Genomic DNA, 18,320 nt, shown 5'->3' with positions numbered 1-18,320 from the left:
TGCATGGTAGAGGTTTCCAAAGAGATCCGAGATGGCGAGATGGGATTGACAGAAACCTAGGAAACATCAAAATGAAGATACCATCGTTCCAAAGAAAAAACGATCCTGAAGCATACTTGGAATGGGAGAAGAAAGTGGAGTTGATTTTTGGGTGCCACAACTACTCCGAGGAGAAAAAGGTAAAACTCGCTGTCATTGAGTTTACTGACTATGCTATTATATGGTGTGATCAACTTGTGACAAACAGGAGAAGAAACCATGAGAGGTCTATTGAGACGTGGGAGGAAATGAAGGCCCTTATGAGGAGGCGGTTTGTCCCTAATCACTACTATAGGGACTTGTATCAAAAATTACAAAGTCTTACGCAAGGCTACAGGAGCGTGGATGACTACTACAAAGATATGGAAATCGTCATGATTCGAGCTAATGTAGAGGAGGATAGGGAAGCTACCATGGCAAGGTTTTTGAATGGGTTGAATCGGGACATTGCCAATGTGGTGGAGTTGCAACACTACGTGGAGTTGGAGGACATGGTGCACATGGCAATAAAGGTGGAGCGACAACTTAAAAGGAAAGGAACTCGGTCATTTCAAAATTTGGGCTCTTCTACTTCATGGAAATCAAATTGGAAGAAAGACGAAGGAGTTGTTTCAAAGGCAAAAACTGAACCACCAAAAAGGAGAGATGAATTTCCCAATGTCAACAAAGGTAAAACCGAATTCCAAACTCATAATCATGATATTAAGTGTTTTCGTTGTTTGGGAGTAGGTCACCTAGCCTCACAGTGTCCAAATAAGAGGATCATGGTTGCACGTGTTGATGGAGGGGTGGAAAACGAAAGCGAGGGCGATGATGACCAAATGTCACCACATGAGGACACTTGTGATAATGATGTGGAGTATCCAGTGGAGGGTGAGTCACTTGTAACTAGGTGTGCTTTAAGTGCCCAAGTCAAAGAAGATGACATGGAACAACAAAGGGAGAACATTTTTCATACTAGATGCCACGTCAACAACAAGGTATGTAGTATGATCATTGATGGGGGAAGTAGTACTAATGTGGCTAGCACTACTTTAATTGAAAAATTGAATTTACTTACTTTGAAACACCCTAGACCGTATAAGTTGCAGTGGTTGAATGATTGTGGGGAAGTTAAGTTAAATAGGCAAGTGCTAGTTTCTTTTTCAATCGGGAAGTACAAGGATGAAGTACTTTGTGATTTTGTTCCAACGCACGCGGGTCATTTTGTTGGGCAGATCGTGGCAATTCGACAGGAAGGTCACTCATGATGGGTTCAAGAATAGACATATTTTTGTAAAAGACAATAAAATCGTTACTTTTGTACTGTTGACTCCAAGACAAGTGTATGAAGATCAAATGAAATTGAAAAGAGAGAATAGAAATCAAGAAAAAGTGAGGATTTGTTTCTTCTTTGGTTCTTTAGAGAACTTTCGAACTTATCAGGGATTCTTCCTTGTGGCATTCAAATTTTATACCTTCGGTTATGATTAAGCTATAATCATTGGGTCGGGGTGTGTTTATACTTTAGGTTCACGTTTCATTTATAAACATTGGGTCGGAGTTTCTAATTAAAAATATGAATTTTAGTTTTCCTGAGCAAGCATTCCGACATTGTTTGCTGGGTCTCAACGCGTGTCGATTGAGGTTTGCATGGTATATGGATTAGGAATGTACTGAAGTAACAAGGTTGGAATGCACGAGGAATCAAAACACTCGCTCACTGGCTATTGCTCTCTCAACACACCACTTTATCACAACACATACACACACCTATTTATACACATATGGGAAGGGGAGGAAGTCAAGTCCGGTGGCGAGTAGGTGAGGTTGGTGACCTGCTAATGCCAGAAAATTTCAACAGCGGTGGGCTCCCTGGCATCGCTGATAATTCAGTCAAGGTTACTGTTTTTAACATTCCCCCTTAAACTTGACTCTCCTAGTTTTGTCATTCCGAGCATTGCCTTAGTCTTGTAAAAATATCATGCCTGAGTGGTTTTGTGAAAATGTCAGTAATTTGATCATACGTTTTGCAAGATATCAACTCCACTTCTTCATTCTTGACATGCTCCCTGATAAAATGATACCTTGTATCAATATGTTTGCTTCTTTCATGGTAAACTGATTTTTTCGCTAGTGCAATTGCTGATCGATTGTCGATGTATACTTCTGTGGGACTATTTTGAAGAAATCTCAGATACTCTCAGATACTTCAGTATATTCCTAATCCATATACCATAACAAACAGCTGATCTGACAGCAACATACTTAGCTTCACATGATGACAACGTTACGATGGGTTGCTTCTTCGAAGACCATGTAAACGCTGTATCTCCCATGAAAAATATGAATCCTGATGTGCTTTTTCTTTCGTCAAAATCTCTTCCCCAATCGCTATCTGAATAGCCGATAAGTTTGCAATCACCTCTTGATGAATAGAACATACCATCGGTGATGGTACCCTTGACATATCGGAGTACCCTTTTCGCTGCATTTAGGTGGGACTGGTTAAGAGTCTTCATGTACCTGCTGACAAGTCCAACTCCATAGAGTATATCTGGTCTAGTGCACATTAAATACCTTAAGCTTCCAACGAGACTCTTGAAATATGTGGAGTCAACATCTCCTTGCTCATTTGTTCTCAACTCCAATCCCGTTTCAATCGGAGTTGTCACAGAGTTGCATTTGTCCATCCCAAACTTCTTCAGTACTTCTTTTGCATAGTGGCTCTGGGAGATGAAGATTCCCTTCTCGCTTTGCACGACTTCTATGCCAAGGAAGTGAGCCATCTGGCCAATATCCGTCATTTCGAATTCTTCGACCATGCTACTCTTGAAAGCGGCAAACATCTTTAGATTGTTGCCGATGAAGATCAGATCATCAACATATAGGCAGGCTATTAGCATGCTTCCATCTGTCTCCATCTGTATGTATAACGCATGTTCGAAGGGACACTTTTCAAATCCATTCTTTTGAAAGTAGTCATCAATCCTCATATTCCACGCACGAGGTGTCTGCTTCAAGCCATAAAGTGCTTTCTTCAACTTGTACACTCTATCTTCTTTGCCCTTTTTCATATATCCAGGTGGTTGATCGATATAAATCTCTTCTTCTAGAAAACCGTTTAGAAATACTGATTTCACGTCCAGCTGGTAAATCTTCCATCCATTTTTTGCTGAAAGTGAAATTAGTAATCTAATGGTTTCAAGCCTGGCAACCGAGGCAAATATTTCTTCATAATCAATCCTTTTTTTCTGCTTGTAGCCTTTGGCGACAAGTCTTGCTTTGTATCTCTGAACTTCTCATTGAGCGTTCTTCTTGGTCTTGTAGAGCCATTTCACACCAATGGTTTTGCGGCCCTCTGGGAGAATTATATTTGGATGGTGGATATTGGGTAAGCCTTTCACCCTAATTCTTTTTGAGTGTGTGAGTGTGATTTTACGGCTGTCCACCACTTGGGGCCGACGCAAAAAGCGAGCCGACACAAAAAACAAAAAACTTTACTTAAAGGTGACAACACATGGACGGTTGCATTAGTGTGGGGACCCACCGCTTTTAAATAAACAATTAATTTACAGGGAAAGAAAATACAACCCTGGGCAAAAGGTGGACAGTTATAAAAGACTTTTGTGTAAAGCTTCAGACAATATGATACCTTCTTTTGATAATTTTGAATATGGCCACAACTTTTGACAAATGGATGCAGATGCTTGTCTTCTTTTGATAATTGAAGATCCTTCATATTAAAGATTTCTTGAAATAGGTAACTTCGAGGAAGTTTCTTCTTGATCGTTTTGAACAAATTTGTACCACGTGTCAATGTATGATCCCAAGGGATTGAAATCAATAGCTTTGGGAGAATTCTGGTCTTTTGACGAATCAGAATTGTCTGATTCAAGTTGTGCGAGTATCTTGACTAATTTTGTCTTTGTAGGTGATTTTGACTTCTTGGATGATACTGTTGACATAGTATCATCGTCTTCAAATACTTTCTTCTTATCTTTTGAGGCAGGATAAGGGACTTCATGACTAAGGGACTGAGCCAGCCAAGCTCGAACCATTCCTTCGGGCATGGAGAATTTATCCCACCAACAAACCTTGTAAATTCTTCGTAATGTTTTTGTGTGACGTGAGGAGCTTTCTTTCGGAGGAACTATAACATAGTCCCAGCATGTAATTCACGTAATCATGAAAATCGAACAGAAGAAAAGAAGATTTGTAGAAGCTTTTGAATATTCATGAGGAGGCTTAAAATTCTTTTGAAATAACTCAAAATTATTTTGAATAACTTTTGGAAAAATTTCTTTTTTTGGACCATAGAAATTAAACCAGGTGAGCAACCATTTGGGGAAGTGTTTGATAATCTTTTGATCAAAGTGGATAAACCACGAATGAGTAAAATTTCTGACGCACAAGGCAAAGAACTAGGCTTTCATGTAATCTTGATAATCATAAGTTTGAGGGACAAAGACTCCCTTAAGGATGAGGTTTGGTGGTCTTGCGAGGGGTGAGTACCTGTTATAAACAGGAATTTCTCCTGTAGGCTTTGAAGGAGAGGCTTTTGAGGGGGTAATTTCTTTTGAATAATAATCACTGGGCTTCTGTCTTCTAGCTATTTTTATCCAATAAAAAATCTCTTGTTAAAAAATTTGGGATTGAATTTGAAGAACCTTTGATAAATTCAATTTGGAAATCAAATACAAAAAGAATGGCTTGCCAACGGGCAAAAATCTGTTTTGAAACCAAATTCTTAATGTCTTTTTCTAAAATGTCTTTTGCACTGTTGCAATCAACTTGGAGTAAAAATTCTTTGTTAAATAAATCATCTTGGAATTTTTAAATGCATTAAACAATTGATAAAATCTCTTTTTTGACTATTGAGTAATTAACTTGAGGTCCTGACCAAGCACCTGAATGAAACCTGTTGGCCTAACTAGGCTTTTCAATTAGTTTTTGTGATAACAAACAATGGACATTTTAACTTGGACTGGTTGAATATTGGTGTTTCAGGTTTGACAAGAAAACAAGGATCATTGTGGACCATCAAGCTATATAAACTATCAAGTGATCCAAAAAGAAGCTTTAAGTAGCACTATACTGATCAAAGCATGGGAAGCTAAAACCAGCTCAAGCAAACATCCAAGGGATTTCAAAGCAAATATAAAGTGGATGATTTCAAGCTTTAGCATATAGGGTTTTATGAAAAACAATGCAAGTACTGCAAAGTCAAAATATCTATTGAAATATCTTTTGAAGCTTTTTAGGGGAATTGTATGGACTTAAGAGACCTATTTAAAAACCTCGGAAAAAAGTTTTATAAAAGGATAAATAAGGGGAGCAAATCATATTTTGAATTGAGTTTGAAAAATCAGAAAAACAGAACCTCAAAAGATTGAAGTTTCTCCTCAAAAGCCTGAAGTGGCAACTTCAGATGACTGAACTCCAAGTTCGGTGGTCTAAAGAATTACTTCAGACGTCTGAAGAATAAGCTCAGCCATCTGAAGAATTATTTGTGAAAGACAGTAATTGGCAGAAGCACTTCAGACGTCTGACCCTTGACATCAGTCGTTTGAACTCGACTCTTTGGTCGTCTGACCCTGTATCCAGTTCTTTTTTTCAAAAGGCTCAAGAACTTCAGATGACTGAACTCGAGTGTTCAGTCGTCTGAACACTGTTAACGGGCATATTTTAAAAAATTTTATTTTTTAAATATATTTGATTGGGCTCCAAACTTTCTAAAAACTTGAGAAATATTCCAAGTAAACTTGAGCAACAAGAAAACTCTTTTGAATGCCTATAAATACATGGTTTTCCAAATCAAAACTCACCAAGTATTGAAAAATCTGCCATAAGCTCTCTTGTTCTCAAAGTTCAAACTTGCTCATCTTTTGCAAACTGAAAGTGCTGGTGTTCTGAGATCATTGATCATCAATCCTTGAGTTATACTTGCTGATTTCTCATCTGGAGAAAAGGGAGCTGGTGAATTCTATTAAGCTTCAAAGTGTATTTTATTCTTGATATTTAAATTTTGAAGTACATAAATTTCAATTGTGCTAATCAGCTCTTTGTGCGAGCATTCTTTGTACATATCTATTTGATTTGTATCTTGTAGATTGATGATTCCAAGGATTGTTTGGATTGTTGGCTAAGCAAGGGGATATTGCTTAGAGAGGCGGACTCTAGCCTATTTGAAGGAGTAACCGAACGAGGGTACATCGTTTGGAGAGGCGATCGTTGGCTAAGCAAGGGGATATTGCTTAGAGAGGCGGACTCTAGCCTATTTGAAGGAGTAACCGAACGAGGGTACATCGTTTGGAGAGGCGGACTCTAGCCTACTGAAGGAGTGTGTAAACGGTGTTCCGCCCGGAAAAGGAACTTGTTTTAGTAAATCCTTTGGTGGTTTGCCAAAGGCGAGGACGTAGGCTGGGTATAAGCCGAATCTCGTAAAAATCCCAGTCTCACTCTCTCTTTTCCTTACTCTTTATTTTCAGCACATTTAAATTATGTGGATGGTTTAATTGGTAATCATATATACCTTGTATATTAGGAAATCAAGCAAACTTAAAGTCTAATTTTGATCTGGGTTGCGGAAACCGAAAGAGAGTACGTTGGTTAAATCATATTTTGCGGAAACCATAAGGGAGTACGTTACTTGGTTAAACACCCAAAGATAAATTAACTAAGAGTTTATTTGAATTTTGAATTTTAGGAAGAGTGCGAATATTGTGTGGATTGAGAAAGCTAATTCATTATCAAAGGGATTGCATTAACAATAGGGCTGCACACAAGTTGAAAAAGCTGAGAATTTTCATTAAGTTGCAACGTATATCTTGATTGAATGTGATTGATTGGTTTGGATAGTGTGGTTGATTGATTACTTAATTGTTTAAGTACTTGTGTTGTGGTTGTGGATTGAACTTTGTTTTGAATATCTATTGTGTATTTGATAAAACAACAAGAAAACAAGAATTCATTAAAAAGACTTAAAAGAGGTTAAGAATTCTTGAAGGGAATTAAAAGAAATTTTAAAACCCAATTCACCCCCCCTCTTGGGACTACACTTTAGTTTTCAAAACCTAACAAGGGTCTCTTTTGAATCTATTCTCTTTTTAAGCATGGCCCCAAATCCAGTAGCAGAGGCATCCGTTTTTACAATCATAAAAGCTTTTGGGTCAGGTAGACTAAGGCATGGTAAGCTTTTGACTAGATTTTTGACTTTTTAACAACCTGTGTATGTTCTTCTGTCCACGTAGGTGGATTCTTTTTTAATCTTTAAAATAATGGTTTGAGTAAAATTCTAATATTTGGAATAAAATCTGCAACATAATTAAGACATCCTAAGAATCTTTGAAGTTGATTCTTATCTTTAATTTCATCTGAAAATTTATTTGCAAATTCTAATGACCTTTGAATTGGAGTAATCCTGTTTTGATAAATGTTATGACCTAAAAACCTAATATTAACTTGAAATAATTTGATTTTTGGTTGTGAGACAACCAGACCATTTCTTTTAATAACTTCATAAAAAATATTTAGATGCTTAAAATGTTGTTCTATTGATTCAGAGTATACAAGGACATCGCCAATGTATACAATTGTAAATTTTGTATAAGGATTGAAAATTTCATTCATAATATTTTGAAATTTAGATGGAGCATTTTTTAACCCAAAGGGCATTACATTCCATTCGTAATGGTCAAATGGGACTGTAAAAGCAGTCTTGTATTTATCTTCTTCAGCAATCTTTATTTGCCAAAATCCAGATTTCATATCGAATTTTGAATAAATTGCAGTTGTACAAAGTCTATTTAATAAATCTTTTTTATTAGGTATTGGATACCTAATCCATTGAAGGGCTTTATTCAGAGGTTTGTAGTTTATGACAAGTCTGGGGGCTCCTCTTTCTATTTCAGCTTGATTTTGAACGTCGAAAGCAGAGCAGATCCAAGGAGATTTGCTCTTCGTAATTAATTTCTTTTCTAATAAGTCTTTGATTTCTTTTTTACAATATTGTAGTAACTCATGATTCATTTGTTTAGGTCTTGCTTTTGTAAGTATTTTGTCTTCAGTAAAATCTTTTACATACGGTATCGTACCGTATGTTTCTTTCTTGACCAAAATGCATTAGGTAGACTTGAACAAACTCCTTTTTCTAATTTTTCTTTGAATTAATCAATTTTACTTTTGATCTCTAGTGTTTGAATTCTTTCTTCAATCCTTTTATGATAAATTTCTTTGGATAATTGTTTAATGTGTTTTTTCTTTTGTTTAATCAGATTGATTCTCTTAACTGCCAAATCCTTAAGAGTATAAACTTCTTTTTCTTTCATTTTGTCTATGAATTCAAATGTAATCTTTTGACCACTGATTTTTGCATGTATACCCTTTTCATCAACTTGAAATGGGTATATTAGCGTAACAAAAGGTGTTCCTAGAATAATTTCTTATTGTATATTTTTGACAAGTATGAATGTTGTTTTCAAGCATATTTCTTTGTTATATATATGAACATTTGTTATTTTGTAATTTATGTGTAATTTTGAATCATTTGCACCATAAAGTTGAGTATTTGTTTTTTCATAATAAGAGGTTGGTATCAATCCTTCTTGAACACAATTCATATCAGCACCTATGTCTAATAGAGCACGGCCAACTAATACAAATGTCTTATTAATAACTATTTTTACTTCTGTATACCATTTGTGTATGCTGACTTTTGATAAATATCCAAGGAAAATTTCTTTTTCATAATTTGGTTGTGTATAAATATCTTCTTCATCTTCTTATTCAATTAACTCAACTTTTGCTTTACCCTTTTCTAAGGTTTTAACTTTTACTTGTAATTTATGCATTTCAATTTGAATTTTATTTATTTCTTCTTTCGTATTGTTAACTTCTCTTTGTAAGTCCTGAATAGTGGGTTGGCTAATTTTATTATTATCCAATGATTCCTTTTGACTATATCTCTTGATTATTTTATTAAGATCATAACCTTCTTCGAATTTAGGTGTTTTTTGTTCGGTTAATCTTTCCTTTAATTTTGTTAAATATTTATTCCTAATTTTAGGATCTTCAATATATTCAATCATTTCGAGCATATCTTCACTTTCTTTTGTAATAACATTAATATTTTTTGAACATTTGTTACAATGTCGAAATCCAATTTCTTCATTACATTCTTCAACTTCCAATGAAGATTTTGAATAATCTGATGATGTTTCTTGGATATTATGAATAATTTCTTCTAATTTAGAAGATGCTTCGATTGATTCAGATTCTGATGAGCTACTTGTGATTAATGAGATCATTTTTCTTTTAAGTTCTTTTTCACAATTTAATTCTTTTATTTCTTGCTTAATTCTACAATCTTTTGCATAATGTCATTTTTTCCCACACTTGTAACAAGTTATTTCCTTTTTATCTTTATATTTTGTCCTTACTTTGTAAGGTTTAGAGGAATTTGAATATCTTGTCTTTTTCATTTTATAATAGTCTTTATCATAATTCTTATAATACCTTTTAGATGGTTTCTTGTGAAGTTTTTTATGATGCTTATGTCCTTTTGAAGGAGCTTGAATCTTCTCATAACCATACTGAGTACAAAATCTCCTAACTCTCCTTTATTCTTTGAGATTGTATTTTTAATTCATTACAAAGTCTTAATCCTTCATAATTAATGACACTAATGATCTGATCATAAGTAATTCTTTCATAATCTGTTCCTAAAGTATCTTTAAGTCTATTACGAACTCTTTGAGCAAATAATTTTGGTAGTCCTCCTATGAATTTTTCTTTCCAAAATCCACTTCTTCCATATGGTCTACTTAAAACTTTTGCAAGAAAAATGTCTTTGTACCATGAAAATTTTGATAATTTTGGGCAAGTTAAATTGACAAGGATAACTCTATTTTTCTCGACTAAATCATTTGGTTCTCCAACAAAAGCTTTCAATATTGTCCATAGTAATGCCGAGACAGCATCACTAACTTGAGTTGGTTGACCATTTTCTTCTTTTATTTTAATTGCAACAAAAATACCTTCTTTCTCATTTGGGGTGAGATAATTGTCCCACCAAGATCTTAATGATCCATTGAAGCCTTGAACCATTAATTCAACAATAGTAGGTTCTGATGTTTTAGCATTATTGTATTTGTAAGCAGCTACTGCTAAAGTCATTTGCTGAACAATTTTGATTACTTGATATTCAGTAAAACCATCAAGATTCCATTCATATAATGATCCTCCACTAAAACTTCTTTCTTCTTTTATAGGTTCATCTTCAAATAATAAGCTTGGAAAAGTTGGTCTTTTGTAATAAGTTCTTTGACTTTTGTTCTTCCAGGAATTATTGTTTATTTTATTTACTTCATAATTTTCTTCTTTAAAATTCTTTTCTAGATTATGAATAGCTTCCTCTTTACTTAGAACGTTTAAATTGCATTTTTTAAACATTTCTTCTATTTTTCCCATAATCTTTTCTTCTTTAGATTCAAATTTAAAGTCTATATCAGGTATTGAGAAGGGTTTGAATAAAGGTTGTTGTTTATTGGTTTTACTTGATTCTCCTTTTTCGTAAACACTGTTATTTTTAAATTCTAACTTTTCTTCTGAAAGATTCTCCATCCTTGTTGTTTGATTTGCAAGTGATTGTAACATTTGATTAGCATAATTATTCTAACTTACTAATTGATCAAATTCATTATTAGTATTCTTGACTTCTTTATAAGGTGATGCAATGACTTCTGTTCGCTTATATTGAATTTTAAAAGAATCTTTTAGTGGATGTGTTGATGATACATAATTATTGTGTAATAATCTCCACTTATTATTATGAACCATGTTTACTGCTTGCCTATTCTTTACATATGTAAAAAATAAAATATCTTTTTTGAGTTTTTTGCATTTCTTCTAACCAATTGTTGGTATACCCATTTGTAATTTCTGTCATTGTTGGTATCAACTTGATTTGGTTTGAACTGTGTTTTTTCCACTCTTCCCCCCCCCCCCCCCCCCCCCCCCCCCCAATCTCTTCTAAATGTTCCCATGGCTGCAGATCTTGATGCTGCCCCTGCATCATTTGGTATCGAAGCCCAATATCAGTATCTATTCTTTTCAGTCCACTATTTTTCCTTCACTCTTCTTTTCGTTTCCTTCCGCCTTCCACTTATCTTCTTCTTCCATCTTATTCCCTTCTTCCCCCATCTCTGTTCTACATTCTCCATTCCTTCTCTTTCTCTGTTCTCTATGCTGTCCAGCAGCCCCTTCCCTATATTTTCTTCTCTGCCTTTAACCACTGCTTTGCCTGCTGCAGTTTTATCCTCTTCTCTTCCCTTTTCGCTTCTTCTTCTTCCTTCATCTTCTTTTTCTTCTTTTTGTCTTCTCTCTCTAGTACTCTGCATTCTGAAATTCTCGTAGTTCTTTCATATTCCATTCTCATCACTCTCTTTTTCTATTAGTCCCTCATCTACGTCGTCGGCCTTCAAGAATCCCTCGTGTCCTGTGTATCATCGCGTTTGTGCTCCCCACCCCTTAATGTATACTCACCTGAAGTTTCATTGCCAGACTGTCTCCATTGGTGACACGTGCCGGCTATTTTAACATACTACTAGATATTTTGAGGAAATCTCGCCATGTCTTCTGCTATTTCCTGTCTGGTGCAAAATGTTCCCAACCACGATATTTTAGGGTTTCTCCTGATATTTTAACATACTACTAGATATTTTGATTGTAGACACAACATATTGCAAGCAGGCATGGTAATTTGCTGCAAAATGCTAGAAGCTAGCACTGCCAACATAAAAAATGAGGTTTTATGCCTGCATTTTAGGAATTTTTGACGTGTATTTGTTTCAGTGCTGCACTACAGTCAAGACAACATGTGAATTGAAGAAGGTTCTTTAGAAATTAAGTGTCAAATTTGTGGTTTTGCATGATTAGATTGAGAAAAATTGAAGGCAAATTGTGTTAGAGCTTAGAGGGTTGTTGGTGATATAAAGCTGCAGTATTTACATGTATAAATTCAACAACATGGCGACACGTTATAGGTAAAAGAAATGCCATTTGCCTAATTTTGGGCACACTTTCAAGCTTTTCGACAGCTTTCTCAAATGTGGAGAAAAGGTTTGCAAAGTCATCATTGATGGAAGATATCTAATGAATGTGGTTCCATGAATGGGGTGACTCGAATATGGCTTCATTTGGAACCTCACCCAGAGCCTTATGCAATGTTGGGTTGATAACTCTATATTTTTGCGAAAGATGTTTGGTCTCTATCCAAATAGGTGAATATTTAGCTAATGTTTGGTGTGGTATCATACCTATGAAGATTGACCATGTACTCCTTGGTTGGATGGGTGTAACTCAATTACATTAGAACACATACATTTTCCACATGCCTATGAAGATTGGTCTTGTACTCCTTGGTTGAATGATTTGGGTGTAACTTAAGGACATGAGTACACATACATCTTCCATTATAATAGGAAGAAATTCGTTTTTAAGTCTGTTGTACCAATCAATTGAGAAAAAGAATCAATCACGTCTACTCAATATCATAAACGGATATTGATTAACACGGATGTTGAAAAACATAAACAATTGAACTTTAAATCATACACCAGTTAAAATAAAGACTTACAGAATTATATTAAAAAACTTTTATCTTTTTACATTGTGTGAGAGAGAGAGAGAGAAATTTGGACTTAGGACTTTTGTCCCTCAATCTGGTGCGAGCTTCAAATGAAAATAAAACTTCTATTTATAGATGCTAAGGCGCAAATTTCAAATGTTTGGAATCCGTAAAGAATTAGTGCGGGTGCTCATTGGGCCCCATTGACCATTGAATTCAATTTTGGATTCCTGACACAGGACTTGGGCCGACACAAAATGACAAAAATTATTAAAATAAAGTGGTAACACCACATGGGCAGCTACTTTTGGGCGAACGGACCACTACCACCAAAGATGCTTTTAATAAGTTTTGTCTTTATTAAAGTACAATGCTGGCCCCAAATGGTGGACAGCCATAAAATCACACACTCACACACTCAAAATACAAAATAAAATAATTACAAAGCAGGGCCAAAGGGTTGATAGCTGTAAAACATATCATTATGATGAAGACTTTTGAGCAAACATATTTTGAAAATAGGAACCAGTTGCTGAGAACTAATTGCTGAAATGTCACCTTCAACTTTTGAAAAAGGAGAAAGAAATTATTTCTTTCTTGCAGATGACTTATGAACTTTTGAATGGGAAGCATCAGCCGTTGGATCAAAGTGTTGCTCCTTTTGAAGAAAATCATACCAATTACCGATGTTTGAACCGAATTGATTGAGGTCTATTGACTTAGGAGAGCCTTGATCCGATGAATCTGAGTCATCTGATTCAAGTTGAGCGATCATTTGAAGCATTTTGGCCTTCATACTTTTGGACTTAGAAACTCTTGAGGAACATGAAACAGTATCATCATCATATACCTTCTTTTTATCTTTTGAATTTGGATGAGGACCTTCATGAAAAGCAGGCAAGGATTGCCCAGAATTGGGCGCAAGCCAGGCTCGCACCTTACCTTCTGGCAAAATGAACTTATCCCAACAATGTACTCTATGAATTCTTCTAACAGTTTTTGAATAACAAATAGTGCTGGCATCTGGAGGAACAATGCAATAATCCCAACAAAAAATCCAGGTGATCATGAAGTATGAACACAACAACAACATCTTTGAAGATTGATCTGTCAATTCTTGAGTATGAAAATTCTTTTGAAAAAGATCAAAATCATTTTGAATATTCCTAGGAAAAATGCTTTTCTCGGGTTCAGGAAATTCTTTAAAATCTTTTGATCGAAATGAATCAGCCAAGAATGACTGAAATTCCTTATGAATAAGATATTGGTCCAAGCAAGGATGTAATCTTTGTAATCATAGGTTTGAGGACTGAAAACGCCTCGAAACCTTCTTGAGACACGTGGGTGCTGACCCCACTCTCAAGGAGTAATAAACTTTCAAGAAATTGATTTTTGAAAAATTAATTCTTGAAACATCTTTTAAATCGTAGTTATGATCAATGAAAACAGAATTCGTTTCGAACAAAACAAGTTCATAACACTTTTAACTTTTTTAGAGGGTTAGGAGTGTCAAAGTGACATCCTCTAAAGAATTACTTTTGAATTATGTTGAAGGGAGTGGCAGAATCCCACTCTGGTTCAATAGGAAATAGATCTTGAAAGAATGGTTTATCAATGTAGCTGGTTGAAGACTTCTTTGGAGAAGAACTTTGTTCTTCTAAAACTTCTCTGAATGAAGGTTGAGGTCTAATGAGGGGCTGAAAACGATTATGAAGAATAATTCTCTCAAGGGTGGCTTCTTTTGAAGGACTCTCTTTTGCATAATAGTTACTGGTCTTTTTTTTGGGCATGTTTTCCCTGAAGAAGATCTCTTGTCAGGAAATCAGGTAACGAATTTGAAGATCCTTTACTAAATTCGATTTGAAAATTAAAAACAAAAAAGATTGCTTGCCATCAAGCAAAAATCAGTTTTGAAACTAAGTTAACATCCTTTTCTAAAACTTATTTTGCACTTTTGCAGTCAATTCAAAGTAAAAATTCTTTGTTAAAAGGATTATCTTGAAATTTTTTAATACAAAGAAAGATTGATAAAATTTCTTTTTTGATAGTTGAATAATTGGATTGAGGATCAGACCAAGCACCAGAGTGAAATCTAACTAAGATTTCTTTTGAATTAATCATTTGTTTGAGAATGCCAATATATCCAATATCAGAGGCATCAATTTCAACAATCATAAAAGTTTTTGGATCGGGTAAACTAAGGCATGGGAGGGTCTTGACTAAAGATTTGACTTTTACGACTATTTGGGTATGAACGTCAGACCACGCAGGTGGGTCTTTAAAAGTCAGAAGAATTCACAGAGTATGTTGGTGGGATAAGTTCATTTTGCTAGAAGGTAAGGTGCGAGCTTGGTCGAAAAGTATGAAGGCCAAAATGCTTCAAATGATCGCTCAACTTGAATCAGATGACTCTAATTCATTGGATCAAGGCTCTCCTAAGTCAATAGACCTCAATCAATTCAGTTAAAACATCGGCAATTGGTATGATTTTCTTCAAAAGGAGCACTACTTTGATCCAACGACTGATGCTTCCCATTCAAAAGTTCATGAGTCATCTATAAGAAAGAAATAATTTCTTTCTCCTTTTTCAAAAGTTGAAGGTGATGTTTCAGCAATTGGTTCTCAGCAACTGGTTCCTATTTTCAAAAGATGCTTGCTCAGAAGTCTTCATCATAATGATATGTTTTACAGCTGTCAGTCCTTTGGCCCAGCTTTGTAATTATTTTATTTTGTATTTTGAGTGTGTGAGCGTGTGATTTTACGACTGTCCACCAGTTGGGGCCAGCATTGTACTTTAATAAAGACAAAACTTATTAAAGCATCTTTGGTGGTAGTGGTCTGTCCGCCCAAAGGCAACCGCCCATGTGTTGTTACCATTTTGCTTTTATAATTCTTGTCATTTTGTGTCGGCCCAATTTCAGGAATCCAAAATTGAATTCGGTGGTTGATGGGGCCCAATGAGCACCCACACTAATTCTTTACGGATTCCAAACGTTTGAAATCCGGGCCTTGGCATCTATAAATAAAAGTTTTATTTTCATTTAAAGCTCGCACCAGTTTGAGGGACAAAAGTCCTAAGTCCAGAACTTCACTCAATCTCTCTCTCTCTTCGTCCGTCCTCTGTCAGTGTAAAAGGACAAAAGTTTTTTAATAAAATTCTGTGAGTCTTTGTTTTAACTGGTGTATGATTTAAAGTTCAATTGTTTATGTTTTTCAATACCTGTGCTAATCAATATCCGTTTCTGATTTCATTATTCTAGGACCTGCAAGTTCTAGTCTTTATTGATCTGGAAATGGATTTATTTAATGTAGTTTAATTTGCATCAGCCTGTCACCTAATCAGATACATTTAAAAGTGAACATTTGTCTGTTTCTTGAGAAAATGCTGTCGTGTCTGTGACTCTGACCATGCCAAAGCTGCCAGCTGCAGTACTGGGATAAAACCAGCAGCACAGTTCTGTCTTACCACTTTCAGTTCATCTGTCTATGTAAGGTGTGTGCCTCTGTGTGTAAGCTGTGTAATCAAATTTTATCTGTGAAAGAAACCAAGCTTTTACTGGAAAATAGTTTTAGAAACCAACCAATTTCAAGTAGCGTCTTATATATATATTTTTTATTTTTCCCCTGCTTGCTTTAGATTGGTTTGATGCCCAAAATTATCAATCCAATTTGCTGAATTGTCTTAGCACAGTGAATGTGCATGGACACAACAATCTTCTTATGATAAATTATAACTTTTCAAGATTTTTCCATCTTGTTAGTCGAAGTGAGAAATTCTAATATGATGGCTGGAAAAGTCAATGTGCTCTGCAAGTAGGAAGATAAAGTAGGTTGGTGGTTGATTTTGTTTGCAGACATACTCATGAATGACGTAACAGGTTTCTGTGTGATGTGTATATGTTCCTCTTTTTTAGTAGTGAGATTGGTGGACGATCAAATTTGTTTCCTTGGCACTGTCAATTCATGAGTTCTGTTCCATTAATGTCTAACTAATTTTTAGTTTATCTTTCTTGCCTTTTGGCTTAATTATACAATATTAGAAAGAAGGAAAGTGAAAAGTACGTAATGTTATGTACAAAGTCCTCTTATGCTTTGTTTTTCGTATATAACAAAAATGATATGCTACAACGATTCTATATTATAGAAAGAGGAAGAGAGTTGATTATGGGGTTTAGAAAGTATTTAAATAGTGTTTGGGAGTGTGAGTTTCAAGGCTTGGATTTGGATTTGGATTTGTGTAGATTTGATAAAAACTCAAATTTTGTATTACATTTTGTTCAAATCCATACAAATTCAAATTCGAGGTCCAAATCCCATGCTCCCAAAAATCCCATGCTCCCAAATGTAGGGTTAGGATATTTCGGGCAGTTACACTTTCATACCTCCTTCAATTCATCATTTGCCTTGATGGTGCTTTAAAGAACTGAATAATTTTACGAAATGTTGCTCCCTTTGTTTTGATTTTGAATTTTAGCATTGCCATCAGGTTTTTTATTTCTTATTCCAAATTAGCTTTTGATTCATTCAGATTTGATTGATATTAATGCAATTTAATTGTGCTAGTCTGTTTCTTGTTGTTTCAGACTTTGACTAATCTCAGCCTGTTATTACTTATATGGCATCCCAACTCGGCAATTCTGATGTTGATATATGATTTCAGCTTTTTACTTCTAGGTATGTGATTTCAAATTTTTTGTGTTGCACACATAGAAGCACATTAATTCATTTGGCATATGATTTCAACTTTTTTGGTTGTAGGTATGTGATTTTTCTACTTTCTGGTATTACTTGTTTCACACATGGAAACACATTAATTCATCGTAATGATGGCTGTGCAACTGAAACTTCACCATTTTCTGTTCCATCTTAACAAATTATGCCAATGTGTAATATTCTACTTCCTTTTAGAAGTTGGAGTTCGTCATCCACAATATTATATGAGCTCTTCCAACTCATTAGTAGCAACTATGTCATCGACTTTGCACTATTTAGAGCTTTTGGAGCATACGTTATCACACACGCAACAAATTTGTCATGGGGTAATCCTATACCACATGCAGGGCTGTTTGCATAATGACAATTCCTTCGAAGAATCTCTTTAAGAATGACGGGGCTCATGCAAGACACATGGCGCAGCTTCTTACATTAATCACAGTCCAGACTATATGAGAATCAACTTCAATGTGTTAATGTTCGCTTAGGAAAGACCGAGTTGATGGTACTATGAAGAGCAGCTACTTAATTATCATACATCTACTCCATACACTTACAATGTGGAAAACTCAATTCTTCCAACATTTTCTTCAACCAAACAAGTAAATAAGTAGTGGGAGCCATAGCTTTATACTCTGATCCAATACTTGGCCAGAATTGCTTATTTCTTACTTTTCCAAGAAATCAAATTACTACCAACCAAGATACAATACGTAGAACTCAGTTATGAATCTTCAGTTGGAAGGCGACCCGACCCAATCTATATTCGTATATTCTCGAATATAAGTTTGACCTTGAATGAATGTGTTGATCTTGGTAGATTACATTGAATGAAATTTTGTTTGGTAAACTCTTTCTTGAAAAGTTTAATGCACATATGGTGATAATTTGAAGTAAAAGGGATAATGATGATCAAAGTTCTTCAAATATTAAATAGTAGTTGTAGATGTGCTTTATTTCT

The 18,320-nt window shown here is 35.1% G+C and overlaps 1 long non-coding RNA gene across 8 annotated transcripts in view; it reads left to right on the top strand.

Annotated features, from left to right (window-relative positions):
• Window positions 1-18,320, top strand: part of LOC131146845 (uncharacterized) — a 75,339-nt gene that overhangs the window by 39,840 nt on the left and 17,179 nt on the right. For 3 of the 8 annotated variants that reach the window (XR_009134476.1, XR_009134474.1, XR_009134472.1), the window contains exon 4: window positions 17,230-17,320. This is a non-coding gene — a long non-coding RNA (uncharacterized LOC131146845). Of the gene's footprint in view, window positions 1-15,973; window positions 16,140-17,229; window positions 17,321-17,404; window positions 18,272-18,320 lie in introns of those variants that run through there. The other 5 variants (XR_009134477.1, XR_009134473.1, XR_009134478.1 and 2 more) reach the window with 4 other exon arrangements.

This window comes from Malania oleifera, chromosome 13 (assembly GCF_029873635.1).
Source record: "Malania oleifera isolate guangnan ecotype guangnan chromosome 13, ASM2987363v1, whole genome shotgun sequence".
NCBI classification, from domain to species: Eukaryota; Viridiplantae; Streptophyta; class Magnoliopsida; order Santalales; family Ximeniaceae; genus Malania; species Malania oleifera.
This window is presented reverse-complemented; position numbering and strand designations above follow the sequence as displayed.